The 14,450-nt window shown below is 44.8% G+C and overlaps 1 long non-coding RNA gene across 1 annotated transcript; it reads right to left on the bottom strand.

Annotated features, from left to right (window-relative positions):
- Positions 1–5,352: 5,352 nt before the first annotated feature.
- Positions 5,353–14,444, bottom strand: LOC115942680 (uncharacterized). The gene is made up of 2 exons (XR_004077281.2): positions 11,301–14,444; positions 5,353–9,273 (listed from the first exon to the last, which is right to left on the bottom strand). It is a non-coding gene; the product is annotated as an uncharacterized LOC115942680 (long non-coding RNA).
- Between the last annotated feature and the right edge of the window lie 6 nt (positions 14,445–14,450).

Here is a 14,450-nt window from a genome sequence, read left to right as displayed (position 1 = left end):
GCATGAAGCATGACAGCACCTCTCACATTTAACGTTTGGAGAACACTGGATTATCAAGGTCATCGGCGCACATCTGGCCAGCTTTGGATATTTTCAGTATTGGTTGGGATTGATTGGGATGTTCTGAGTTTGTTTTGTTGTTGTTGTTGTTGTTGTTTTGGTGGGCAGCAAAGCGAGTTTTATTGAGCAATAGCAAAGTGATAGTACAAAGCTCCCGAAGAGGGAGGGGTTTCTCACCTAAGGGTTTTCATGGGCTTGTTGGAGGGCTGTTTTGATCTGATTAACCCTCCCTGTGCCCCAGTCGGGTTTTTGTCACCTGCCTATCATGTGGGAAAGGGTGGAGGGCTCCTTCCAGGGTGGTGTAAAATCCTTTTAAGGGTGGTTTCCTCTTAGGGTGGGGGGAGGCTTGTCCCTGCCTACCTGCCTTCCAACTATCCTTCATCATTCCCCCCTCTGAAGAGGTAACCTAACTGCTGTTAGGGAAGAAGGGTGACGACTGATCGTACCTACTTCCTGCTGGACAGAGGGGCGTTGGATGGGGCGGTAGTCAGGGTTCCTCTCTTCCCAGTCTAGCAAGGGGTCCCCTATAGATGTCTGGTTTGACCTTCATGTGGAGCTCCATCTGAACCACCACCATTTGGAGTTTGATGATGTTTATTCTGGGAAATACAAAGTGAGTTGCGTTTAGGAGGCAAGGCTCAAAGCACAATGCAAGACCGAGTACAGCCAGGGGTCTGGTGAGAGAGGATGTTTTAGTGAATTCCCCACATACTGAGGAGAGGGCGGGTGAAAAGAATGCAATAAGGGTTATGATTTTGATGGGATATAGGGAAAGTATCATTTAAGAAGGCTTATGTGTCTTGTCCCTTCAAGACGAGTTTGAGGTCTTTACTGGGTTCACAGGGGGATTTTGGTTCCTTCTTGTTGGGACCAGGGTTTGACTCTGGAATGGTGGATCCAGGCTTCAAATTCATGCACTGGCTTCCCAGACTGGCTCTAACAAGCACTTGGTCGCTGGGGGGGGGAATGGGACAGGTTGGTTCCCAAATGGGGGCTGGGAGTTGGGAAACTCCCTGTAAGAGGGATGAAATGATTTATCTACCCAAACCAGGAGGTCCCTGTACCCTGCATTTTAGGCCTGTGTGAAGTCCATTTGCCAATCGTCCCCAGGGTAACTTCTTACTCGCTGTATGCCTCTGGGGATTTGCGGATGGGAGAACAGGTTATTCTTTTCCCATCCCAGAGTTAGTTTCTCCCTGTCCCAAAGTTAAACTCTGGAGGTTTTTAAAAGCTTTTTCTGACTCTGGATCCCACATTAATAGATGGGTACCGGCTGTCTGGGTGTCATTGATCAACCAATAGAGGGGGCGTGCTGTTCTTCCGTATCCTGGTATCTACAAGCAAAAGTTGTGGGGTCCTTAAGGCATATGTGAACTGGCACCGCTGTTAAGGCCTGAGCCATTTCTCCCTGAGTTGCCCAGACGTGGGGATTAATATCAGCACCCATTTTGGGGAGGGAATTTCTAGTAATATCTCTACTAAGAGAGGTGTGGAGCTCTCAGGCATTAAGAAAGAGTGAGAGAAAATTAGATCTCCCCAGGTGCATCCCAGAAGGTGAGAAAAAAATCTGGCTTCTGGGTCGCCCAGTGACACCCTTAACAACAGCACAGCAGTTGGACAGTTGGCCCTGGGCGGAGAGTAGCACAGAAAGGGTGGCCCCAGTATCCAGAAGGAAATTGACTGGTTCTCTATTTCCAAAATTACCCAGGCTCCGGGTTCCCTATGGTGAGCTGTTTCGGAGGAACCACCATGCAGACCCCGGGCCCCATCATCCCGATCAGGGGCGCCGGCCACCTGAGCCCTCGCAGACTGAGGTCCCCGAGGGCATTCAGATTTCCAGTGTCCCCCTCCACAAGCAGGACAGGGGTTACCAGTGGGGGCATTCTCACTTGCAGCGTCCAGGGCAGCCACGGAGGCCAGAGCCTTGAGAGACCAAGTTAACAACATGCAAGGCCTCAGACTTCCTCTTTAGTTTCTGTTCCTTACACTCCTCTTGGTCCCAGTTGTAAAAGACCCACTCGCAGCTCATTAGAGCTCTTCTAGGGCCCCGTCGGGGCCAACAGCCAACTTGTGCAGTTTTTTCCGAGTATCTGGCGCCAATTGGGTCTTTAAGAATGATCTCAGCCTCTGGAGAATGGGGCTGGGTAGGGAGATAGCTGTGTATTTAATGAGAGCCTCTCTCAATCTTTCTGAGAAATCTATTGGTTTTTTTCTTCCTGAGTTTGGGTTGACAGCATCATGTTTACCAACCGACCCAAATATCCTTTGCCAGAAACTTTGAAAGCTATCTTAACAATTACCCATGAAAACTTTGAGACAGACAAGATTAACCACCATTTTTTACCAACAGACCCAAATATCCTTTAAAAGCACAAACCTACATCTGGTAATCAGTGTATTAGCACTTTATCCTATTTGGAAAAGATCTAGATGTAATCCCATTTATCATCCAAGCAAAGTTTTCTTAACAATTACCCATGAAAACTTTGAGACAGATAAGATTAACCGCCATTTTAACATGAGCTTATCTGACCTTGAGCAAACCTAGATAGAATCATTCCTGGTTCTAAACTTCATCAGCTTGGACAGATGAGCAGACGCCATGTTTTTTCCACTAAAGTGGAAATATGCAGTCCATGTCAGGCCAGAGAGGACAGGGAATTTCTCCAAAACAAAGGGAGTTTCAGCAGCTGCTTGGGAATATTAAAGTCTCCATCCCAGGGCACCTGGGTGGCTCAGTTGGTTAAGCGTCTGCCTTCAGCTCAGGTCATGATCCCAGGGTCCTGGGATTGAGACCTGCATCAGACTCCCTGCTCAATGGGGAGCCTGCTTCTCCTTCTCCCTCTGCCTACCACTCCCCCTGCTTGTTCTCTCTCTCTGTCTGTCAAATAAATAAATAAAATCTTAAAAAAAATAAAATAAAAGTCTCCATCCCGAGGTAGACTAACTACAGTTGGCTCCAATTATAGCCATTAACCTGGGAAACAAATGAGGGAGAAGCCCCCATGTACTGCTCAATCCCTCTATGGTGCAGGCTTGGAAGTGATGGTGATACCAGTTTCCAGGGGGATCATTAGGGTCCCAGTTGGGGTCTTGAGGTGTACATCCTGGGCTCATCCGTCCCTTGATCTCCATATCTTTCGGCAGTGGCCAGAACCCCACGTTTTTCTGCTTCAGAGAGGGTCTGATTTAACAGAAGCATTATGTCCAAGTTTGGAAAACTTTGAGGTCCCCCTTCGTCTCAGGTCTTGTGGCGGAACCTCCCCCCTGGTCCCCCTTCTTGCAGAGGGTAAAGCCCTCGAGCACTGACAGGGATTCTAGGATAGGGTGGGACAGGTAAGGGGACCTGATCTGACCCAAGGAAAGATAGAGCCAGGGGTGGGCATTCCCCTGCGGACTCCATTTGTCTGTTAACTTTTGATGTGGATGTGGTGTTCCTTTGTTCCTCCCCCACTCCCCCAGAGGGCCGTGGGTGAGAACAGCCCAGGAGGCTGGGGTCTATCCTACATTGCTGACATAAATCTTTGTTTTCCCTTAAGGCCCAGAAGCATTGTTCATAGGGTACTTCTCCCCATTTCTCCTCACGCTTACAAAATGAGTCCAATTGTAAAATAGTATTATAGCTGATACTTCCCTCAGGTGGCCATGTCTCACCCTCCCATTTGCATTGTGGCCATGCCTCAGAACAAAAGAAAACGGAGCCGCCTTTTCTTCCAAGTTTGCAGGTTCTAAAGGAGCGCAGGTTTTGGCCAGGAACTGCCCATCTACAAGAAGAGAGAAGAAGGCGTCCCTTCAGTTACTTAGGCCACACCCAAGGTGGTGCAGAAACAGGAGGGGGCACAGCAAGGTGCTGCCAGAAGGCAGAGAAGGAGTGCTCCCTGTTCTAAACCTCGTGAGCTCACACAGAGGAGCAGACGCCATGTTTGTTTTATGCAGCCAAAAGCACAGACCTACATCTAACCACCATTTTCCCTTTGGTGGCCATGTCTCATCCTCCATCTTGTATTGTGGCCGTGCCCCAGAACAAAAGAAAATGAGTTGCCTTCGTCCAGTTAAAACCAGGAAGGCATCCGAGTAAATGATATTGAGCAATTTACGGGTCTGATGCTCTTCCTGTAGACTATAATGCCAGGAAGGGACTCTAAAGGAGTAGGGTCTTGGTCAGGGAATTACCCATCTACAAGAAGAGAGAAAAAGGCGTCCCTTACCTCAATTTCTTATAGTTGATCGGGGAGACTTGGGAAGAGAGGAAAAGTCATCCCCCATCTCAGTTCCTCCTCATCTTTTCCTGACATGTGACCCTAGCTACCCACATGACTGACAGCCAGCGCCCCTGTCCTCTCTGTGAGGTGCTGGGAGTGGTCGAGCTTACCCAGGCTTGGCCCTTCCTCCAGAGAGTGACCCTGGTTTCCCCACTCTTAAGACACCCTTAGAAGTTAATGGATATACTAGACTTCTTTTAGTAGAGTTGTTCTGTCTGGCATAGCCACATGGAGGGACAAGATGGGGCACCCAGGGAAGGGAAATCCACTTGGGATAAGCCCTGATGGAACCAAAAAGTTGGGAGATCCCTTAGATCTTAGTTCTTTTGCCCTGCTTGGCCATTTCTTCACATAAGTGGTGTAGCCAATCTGAGGGATGTCCTAGCAATGCCCAGGATAGGAGGAGTCAGAAACAGGGGACTGTTCCTCACCGTAACAGGGAACTATGAGTGAGATCCCTTGGAGGCCACCCAAACCGCTCCCAAGAGAATGTCTGGGGGACCGTCCTGGGCTTTCCCACTCATTCTCCCAGGGGAGGAATCAGCCAAGAAAAGAGTAGTAGAGGGGTTTCTCTCTGGATGCCCAGATGGGCAAGTAAGGAACCAGGTCCCACCAAGAGCCTTCGGGTGTCCAAAGGTAGCCTTAGGCCCTTCAGTTGCTGCTCGATTTTCCCTAGGTCCCCTCACATCCAGTGATCTGCCCTGAAAGGAGTTCTGAGTTCTTACCAAACTGACATTCCCAACTTTTGTTGAGGAATCAGTCGGAAAGGAGCCCAGAGAACCTGTCACCCGAGACTTGACTTGAGAATGGCAGCCATGCTACTCGCTCTTACATGACTGACGGGTGCTCGTTGTTTCAACAAACAAAATGGGGAGAGAGACTTGCTGCCCACTGTTCATAGTTAGTTGTCCTTAACGATGGTGGAGATCCCAGATGAGCCCCCATAAATATTACAGGATTTTTTTCCCTGTCGATGCCCGCAGTTCTTGGTCACGCCGCTTCGAAGAATGAAGAGGCAGACCAGACAGAGTGGTAGGCAGCAAAGCAAGGTTTATTGAGCCATAGTAAAGTGATAGTACAAAGCTCCCGAGGAGGGAGGGGACCCGAGAAGGTTGCCCGGGGTTGTTCTGAGATTTTAAAATAGAAGGAATTCTCTTTAAGATTGAAGACATCCTCACACAACCTGACTTCCTTCTGTAGGAATCATTTCTCATGTTCCTTCTAGTCATTTCTGAGAAAGGACAAGTTTCCCACATTTCAGTGTCAACAGATGGGAGTCGGTGGAGGAAGGGGGCACCTGGGGATCCAAGGGCCGCTGGGAAGAGGAGGGAGCCGCCAGCATAGCCAGGAGTTAACCTGGGCCTGGACTTCCCTGGCAGGAACCATGGAGGCTGTGATGCGGTCAGAGTCAGAGCGCGTGAAAACTGCAGGTGGGAACAGCAGCGAAGACAGGGGCTTGAGAGAGGAGTTGGGCTTGACTGGCTGCGTCCAGGCATCTACCAAGGACTCGCTCCTCTGGTATAGATGGCTTTTTTAAAGCTCTAATATTAGTGTGTTTGGTTGTCAGCCCCCACCCTTCCTCCAAAATGTGAGCTGGCAGGGAGCAGAAGATGAAGGGGACACAGAAGTCTAGAGTGTCCTGGCCAGTTGGATACCTATTAATTAAGGCTTGACAATAAATGGATGTTATTTAAGAACTAATGACTAATATCTAGCTGTCATTCAGTTGCAGTGGTCCGTGAAATGCCCCTGCTATGCCCAGAATGACTCCTACGGAATTTTTTGACAGGGACTATATATTTAGAAGAATAAACACCTGACTCCAGCCCTTTTAGATATGAAAAAAGAAAAATGCTAACACATTTATAAGGCCATGCATGAATAGTGGTGACTTACAGCCCTCCCCCTACACATGCGCATGTGCACACACACACACACACACACACACACACCCCCTTTGATATTTTGCTCAGCTCAACCCTTTGCTTACAGCTCCAGCCGTGTCCCAGGGCCCAGCACCACTCTCTAGGGTGGCTTTTCCAGGAGGTTCCCCATCCTTCTTGATTTCCCTTAACGCTGATTGTAAACATCTTCCATTAAATTTCTTCAGTCATCCCCTTTTGAGTGTACCATTTGTCCCTGCAAGAACACTTGACCTGTGTAGCTACTTAGCAGCTTTGTGACATCGGGCAAGTTTTTAACATGTCTTTCAAATCTGGAAAATGGGAGAATCTGTAAAGTGGCAGTTGGAACCATGTCAAAATGTCTATATTTGACCAGCTCTGACAGAAATGGCAATTTCATAGGGGCCATGAGAACTAGTAAAATGTAAAGCGATTCCAATAGCATCTGACCGATTGTACACAATTACTCGTTTCTGGCTATGACACTCAGACTTTTGGATTATGTGTTTGCCCAAGGATAGCAGATCTGTGCTGCCTCCTTTTCCCCAATCCCTAGTAGACACTGCTCATTTATTGTAGGACTCCTTTTCGCTGAGCCCAGAGGCAAACTGAAACTCTTTGAAGGTAAGAGGCACTTTTTCCCAACTCATGGCCCTGGCCTTCTGGTCTCCCCCTACAAGGGATTTCCACTCCCAGCGGCCAGCTGGTCTGGCACCAGGGGCGGTGCGGGGCGGGGGGCGCTCTCCGCTCCCATTACTGAGGCACAGTATGCTCCTGCTCCTGGCATCTCTCAACAGAATTTTTTCACAGAAATGTTGTCCTGCAGGATGGTTAGGTCTTAATGTCACTGTTAACACTTGATTCCACAACAATTATCTGAAAGCTTCCGTGGGCTTACCTAGGTGCTCAAGAACTTTTGTGCAGTTTTGTTTTTCTGGAACATACATGTTCTGGATTTCAGATGTTTTACAAATAAAGGTAACTTGTAGGTCTTGGGTGAGGCAGGGAGGGAGGTGGTGGTAAGGCTACCTGATGTGCTGCATATGTCTGAAACAAGACTAAAGCAGAGCTTAGGTTGTCTCTGGGCATGTCTGGGGGGTAATTTGCCCGAGGTAAGAATGTATGAGCAAAATATATGAGCACTGGATTGATGTAGCATATTAATTAATTTAAAGTGGAAACAGTTTTTCTGCACCGTCTCTAAGAGATGTAAGCCCCACCCCCACCCCACCTACACTCCTGGGTGCGGTGGAAGGAAGAGGGGAACAGCAAACATAAAACAGGATTTCCAGCTGGTGCTAGAAATGAGATCAAGGCTGATGAGACCACTCACGCATTTACATTTTTTTGTCTACTAAAATTAATTAGTTGTCTTTCTATCAATGTCTTCATTTTGCACACAGCTAGATAGTTGTATATTTATAACTTTGAGTCCTTTTTATGCAGAGGTCTGTGTGCATTTCCAAACTATATCGTAAATGCACACACTTAGCATACTATTATATTTTAAGAATATATAACTTTGCCTATGTAAAGTAATCCAAATAATGGTGTAATTCCTTTTCCTAAGTCAGAGAAGAGAAAATACTAGTACTAGATTTTAGAGTCTCCTTAGCACGTCTTCTCTCTGATGCAGGTTGAGCCCATGCAAATACCACATGCATTCTAAATTTAAATGTCTCCAGATTTGTATTTCACTTTCCAGCGTATTTGCAGCAATGTTGCAAGACATTGCTATATTTTGGGGATCATTTTCTCTGCTTTCAACAGTTTTGTCAGGAGACTTGCATTTATTTTGGGGAATGCTACCTAGTTTAGTTTCAGAGGAGTTGTCCTCGCATAGGGAGCAGCCAAATGGCACAGGGCATCTTGGAACACTGAGCTAGCGGCCTCCTGACTAGATGTGAGCATGCTACCCAACTTCTGATCTGAGCCTGGCCTTTCACAGAGCTCAGACTTTCGAGTACCTCATGGTGACTTTAAGGTGAATATTTTCAGTAGCCTCAGCGGTTGGGCTATATTTAAACACTTAGCTCTGGAATACTACTCAAGAAGTGTGGCTCAACTCTGATGACATCTTGAAGAGTATGAATGGAAAGAATCTACTTATCAGTAAACCTCATGGTTCTAATCACCAGGGTTCAATTTAAGACTACGGCCCTCGGCCTGGACTATCAACAGTAGCCATGGCTGTGCTTATGGGAAGCCTCAGATCCACATCTTGGCAAGCTCACCCAAATTAAGGTGGCCAAGCGGGGTCCACCTCCTGTCAGCAGCCTAGAATCCCAGCAGATGGTCAGTTTCTGAGAGGACACAAGCTACGTCATGTTTTGTATTCCCAGCAGCTAATACAATGCCCAACATATATATGTTTAGTAAACCACTGAAATGAATGCAGAAGTTGGATGAGATCTGATCCTGATTCCTGGACAGAAATAAAGGCCCGCCTGAGCTGAAGCAAGGGCACTGGGGCACCGGGGGGAAGAATCCAACTAGCTCTACACCTGGTGGGACCCAGGGAGTCATCACCCTCCTTCCAGATCTTTCCATATGAGCTAGGACCTAAATCTTCAGGTCCATTTTCAAGATCAGTGCATGCTCTATCTACTCTAAATTGATGTTTTGACTTAGAGTTCATATATGCGCTGAGACCACCCTACATGTTTCAGGGGCACTGTTGGCCAGCTTTTAATCAGTCAGCTTGATCATATGACCACCCAGCTCTCCTATGAGGCATGTTGTCCTTCATCAGGAGCGTTCAGCCTACACATCACCAGCTCCTACTCTTTCCTGGAAACTTTTCAAGTCTTTTGGATGGGACAACACTTCTGATCACCCTCTATAGTACCTGAAATCTAATGTTTTCCTCGGTAGGGTGATGCTTGCAGACTCCCTGCACCCACAGCTGATAAGTCCCCCGTAAGTGTTGGGAATTACGGAATGTCTTCAGTGCTGCTGAGATTTAGACCACTGTTCTTTTTGCCTCCTTTCCTTCACCATGTCCTGACCATGAAGGCATGAACTCCACTTGAAAGGCCTCTTCTTTTCTGAAACAAAATATTGGGAACTTTGATAATCACAGCAGAGTTTTTATGTGAGCATCTTCTTCCCCAAACACTCCCACCCTCTAATCAAGAAGAACAAGTAACTTTACCTTTCTGTATACCTGGCCCTCCAAATGAAAACAGGCTCTGATCAAGGCCTACTTGACACATGTGGATACAACTATCTCTGTCAAGTTGATTTTCATGTGGGAGGTGAAGCAGTATAGAATAGGGGCAGAGAGTGGATTAGGGCTTACATCTGAAAGGGTGAGGCCAAGGAGTAAAAAATCATACTCTGAAAATCATGACCACTGTGAATATGTTGATACATCATTTGGCCTTTGAAATGCCATAGATGTGGTCTAATATTTTATGAACAGCATTTGCCGCAACTTGCTCTATGCCCATAAAATAAAGGCTGAACTCTTCACTGTGGCCGTCAAGGCAACTCATGCTGAGAACCCACCCACCTTTTCAGCATCAACACTAGAGACTTCCCAACTCTCCCATAGCCTAGAGTGTAGAAACATTGGGTCCCCATCCCTCAAGCCTCCATTCACACTTTAGAACATTGGTTGATGGTGAGCCCTCTAGATCAGTGCTTTCCAATCCTATTTACTTAATAGCATACATAGTAGGTCATAATTTTGCATGGCAAATGGGGTAAAATGGAAGGACTTGGAGATGTATGTTGGACTTTGGGAAAAAAGTATTAATTTTTCTTTATATAATTATGATAAAATGTAAAGATAGCATATTAGGATAATAATTTTGATTTTTAAATAATATTTTAAAAGTATTTTCAGTGTTCATGATAAATTCTACATGGTCTTTCTATGAGTATATATTTTTAGTATCTGTTTTTAATGCTTGAAATGTTTCCATATTATTCCTGAACAAGAAATTTTTATGATGATTTATCAAATTCTGATAGTCTCCATCCATTGATGAGAAATTTTTTTAAACAACTAGGTAATAAAAATGTATAAGCCATTGATTTAATAATCATTCTAAATTTATAAGGCATTGATATTATATTTAAATACCACAACAGTGCTCACATTGACAAATATAATTTTTAAATTCTTGTGATAATGGATTTTATTTATTTATTTTTTAAAGATTTTATTTATTTATTTATTTGACAGAGACACAGCAAGAGAGGGAACACAAGCAGGGGGAGTGGGAGAGGGAAAAGCAGGCTTCCCACTGAGCAGGGAGCCCGATGCGGGGCTCGATCCCAGGACCCTGGGATCATGACCTGAGCCGAAGGCAGATGCTTAACGACTGAGCCACCCAGGCGCCCCGTGATAATGGATTTTAAATCCAGTTGAGCTTTTTATTCAATTATATCAAAATTTATTTACTTATTCATTCATACAAAAAATGTTATAGATCTTTTATTCTTTGTCAAGTTCTCTAGGTAGTAGTGATTCAGCAGTGAGTAACAGTAAAAAATTCCTGCCCTCATGGAGTTTACATCCTGGTCAGGGGAGACAAACAATAAACAAAATAAAGTAAAAAGAGGGTTGTGTAGCAATGGTAGTGCTGGCCAATTTTGAATAGGGTGGTCAGGGAAGACCTCACCAAGAAGATGATATTTGAACAAAGACCTGGAAAGGATGAAGGAATGAGTCGGGTGGCTTTGTGGGAGAAGGGCATTCAAAGCAGAAGTCAGAAGCATATACAAAGTAGAGACAAGAATGAATCCAGCTTGTTTAAGAAACAAGATGGTGGCCAGTGTAGATTGGACAACATAACCATGGCAGGCAATAGTGTGATATGAAACCAGAGAAATAACAGAGGTCCGATGATGGAGAGCTCTACTGGCCACTTTGAGGACTTTCTCTAAGCGAGATTGAGAAGCTAAGGCAGGTTTGACAGGAGAGGAGAGATAAAACATATGTTTTAAAGGATGACTTTCTCTTCTGTGTTGAAGATAGACTATGTATTAGGGTTTTCCAGAGAAACAGAACCGAGAAGATATATAGAGAGATATAAGAGGAAATTTATTATGGGAGTTGGCTCACACAATTTTGGAGGCCTGGCAGTCCCGCAGTCTGCCGTCTGCAAGCTGGAGAACCAGGAGAGCCAGCAGTGTCATTCTCTAAGTCCCAAGGCCTAAGAACCAGGGGAGTTGATGCTGTAACTGAGGTCTAAGGTCAAAGCCTAAGAATCAGGAGCTCTGATGTCCAAGGGCAGGAGAAGATGGATGTTTCAGCTCATGAAAAGAGAGGGAATTCACCCTTCCTTCACCTTTTGTTCCATTCGGGCCCCCAGTGGATTAGGTGATGCCCGCCACATTTGTGAGTGCAGATCTTCTCACTCAGGCCACTGAATCAGATGCCAGTCTCTTCCCAGGATGCTATCTGGGCATCCCTTAGGCCAGTCAAGTTGACACAAAATTAACTGTCACAAAGGGGCAAGGATCACAACAGAGAGGACAGTTAGGAGGTCTTTGCAATAACACAGGCCACAGATGGTCGACTAGGAGCATCCACATTTCACAACACACCTTTTGGCCCATCCTAGCGTACCATCTGGTACGCTAGTGCCACAGGACACCAAGTAGGAAGCTCTGCTCTGCAGCATCCGTAGATGGAGCCAAAGGAAGGTACATTGGGACCTTGAGTGTTTCAGTACCAGATTTTAATTTACGCATATCCCAAGAACATGGAAACAAAGTTTATACAACCCTAAACCCAGGTTTAAACAATCAAACCGGAATTCCTGAGCGTAGACATTATTGAAATTAGATGATTTTCTTGTGTCACAGTCTTAGCTCAAGCTGCTCATTCTCAAGTACAGGTGACAGCATCAGGCTCTGACGTGGGTTCAGCCATGTCCTCATCCCTGGGGAGGCCTAAACTCAGGCAGTGCTCTTTGCTCTCTCTGCATTTGCATTTATACCACCTGGAGAAATTGCTCCTGGGTTGTCCTCTGTGTGGTCTTCCCTATATATCCCAGCAAGACTTTTAGTCTAGTTTTCTCTCAACCGAGAACCTGAGATACATAGAATCTTAGGTGGATGTGAGTGTGGTGTGTGACTGGGTGAAGGAGAGGCTAGCACACCAAGAGTCCCCTGTCATCCTCCAAAAGCTTGGTCCCCCAGCCCTGACCCAGATACAGGTCCAGCTCAACCCTAGTTCCTCACTGACCCGCTGCCCATGACTACCTATCAGCATGAAAGATTTAGACCTGGCCCCACCCTTTGCCTACGTTTATTCCATAGTAAATAATTTATGTTCTCTACAGACTGATTGTCACCTCACACCTCTGTGACTTTATTCTTGCTGCTCCCTCTGCCTGGAGCCTCTGCCCATTTTCTTTAGCTGGTTAACTTTTACTCATTCTTCAGAGCTCAATCCAGGCATCATGGCCAACTGTCCATGGCTAACACTGCAAACAAAGTGCCGCTTTGCATTCCCCTGTTGTTAGAGGCACAAGATTATATTGAAGGCATTGCTTTGTGACTTTCTAAGTTTTTAGTGGTCAGAGCTGGATCCTATCTACTTCTACATTGCCATGAACTGCCACATTGAATAAATGTTTGTGGGGCGCCTGGGTGGCTCAGTCGTTAAGCGTCTGCCTTTGGCTCAGGTCATGATCCCAGGGCCCTGGGATTGAGTCCCACATCAGGCTCCCTGCTCAGTGGGAAGCCTGCTTCTCCCTCTCCCACTACCCCCTGCTTGTGTTCCCTCTCTCACTGTGTCTCTCTCTGTCAAATAAATAAATAAAATCTTTAAAAAAATAAAAAAATAAAATAAAATAAATGTTTGTGAAACTCAGACTTCCCCTGTCTATAAAGCTTATTCAACAATTTCCAGTAGTCCAAATTGATTTCTTCCTTGTCTGAATTCTCAGAACCAAGTGACTTTGTAAGTTCTCTGTATCTTGTAATTCTATGTTCTTCATCTACTGCTCAACTAGATCTCGGTTTCATGCAGATTAGGATCAAGCATTCAATAAGTACTCGGATGCTCAGCAATACCTAGCACAGTGATCAATACAGACCATAAATGCAAAATACTCACAGACTGTTCCCAGGAACTCTGGTTTTTACTCTATTAAATGAAGGAGTTGACTGACTTCTTTGCTTTAGGGAGTGATTATGAACACTGTTTAGTAAACATTCAAGATGAGATTTGATTCTTTGAATGAAATGTGGTTAAATAGGTACAAATAGTTGAAGGAGATGAAGAAGTACAAACTTCCAATTGTAAAATAAGTATGTCAGGGGATGAGAAGTACAGTGTAGGAAATACAGTCAATAATATTATAATAATTCTGTACGGCAACAGGGGGTAACTATACTCTTGGTGAGCATTTTGTAATGTGCATCATTCTCTACCACTATACTGTACACCTGAAACAGATATAATATTGCATGTTAACTATACTTCAATTAAATATAAAATTGTGTGAATACAAAATCTAATTATGAAACCTTTATTCCATATTATATTCCTGTCTTTCCAATGACTAAAGAGAAACCCACAAAAATACCATAGAGTAAATCCCCAAAGAAATGGTATCAGTATATTTGGCCATTCTTCTCCAAAGGCTGTGTCTCTTTGAAGCGTCAATGTTAGATTGTCATAAAAGCCAATATTTAGATATTTACATGTTCCATGTTAACATCATTCTGCTTGCTCACATGTAAATATAATTTGATGGCTATTACAATCCCCAAAAGTTAACAAAGATATCAACATATGAAAACATCATTTATGATAAAATTGATTAATAATATCCATATTTCATTTTTTATCTTTCTGTGGTTTGGGGTATGAAAGATCAGTTTAATTGGTAATTCAAAGAAGAGAAATAGGTGTAAATTTGGGATGTAACTATCTAATGACATTTGGGAATTTCTTATTTACATCTTATTTAATAGTATAGGGAAAGCCTTAAAATATTACATAGTAAATTTAATGAAGCAGAATATTATTGCTTTTTAAAAAAACAGAATGGCTGGGGACGGAGCAAGATGGTGGAGGAGTAGGAGACCTGGATTTCGTCTCCTCTCAGGAATTCAGCTGGATAGGGATCAAACCAATCTGAACACCTACGAACTCAACAGGAGATCGAAGAAAAGAAGAGCAAAAACTCTCTCATCAGAAAAGCGACCACTTTCTGGAAGGTAGGACGTGCGGAGAAGTGAATCCGAGGCGATATTC

This window comes from Leptonychotes weddellii, chromosome 13, assembly GCF_054177405.1.
Source record: "Leptonychotes weddellii isolate Sample4059 chromosome 13, ASM5417740v2, whole genome shotgun sequence".
Lineage (NCBI taxonomy): Eukaryota > Metazoa > Chordata > Mammalia > Carnivora > Phocidae > Leptonychotes > Leptonychotes weddellii.
The sequence above is the reverse complement of the archived record's forward strand: the minus strand, read 5'-3'. Positions and strand labels throughout refer to the sequence as shown.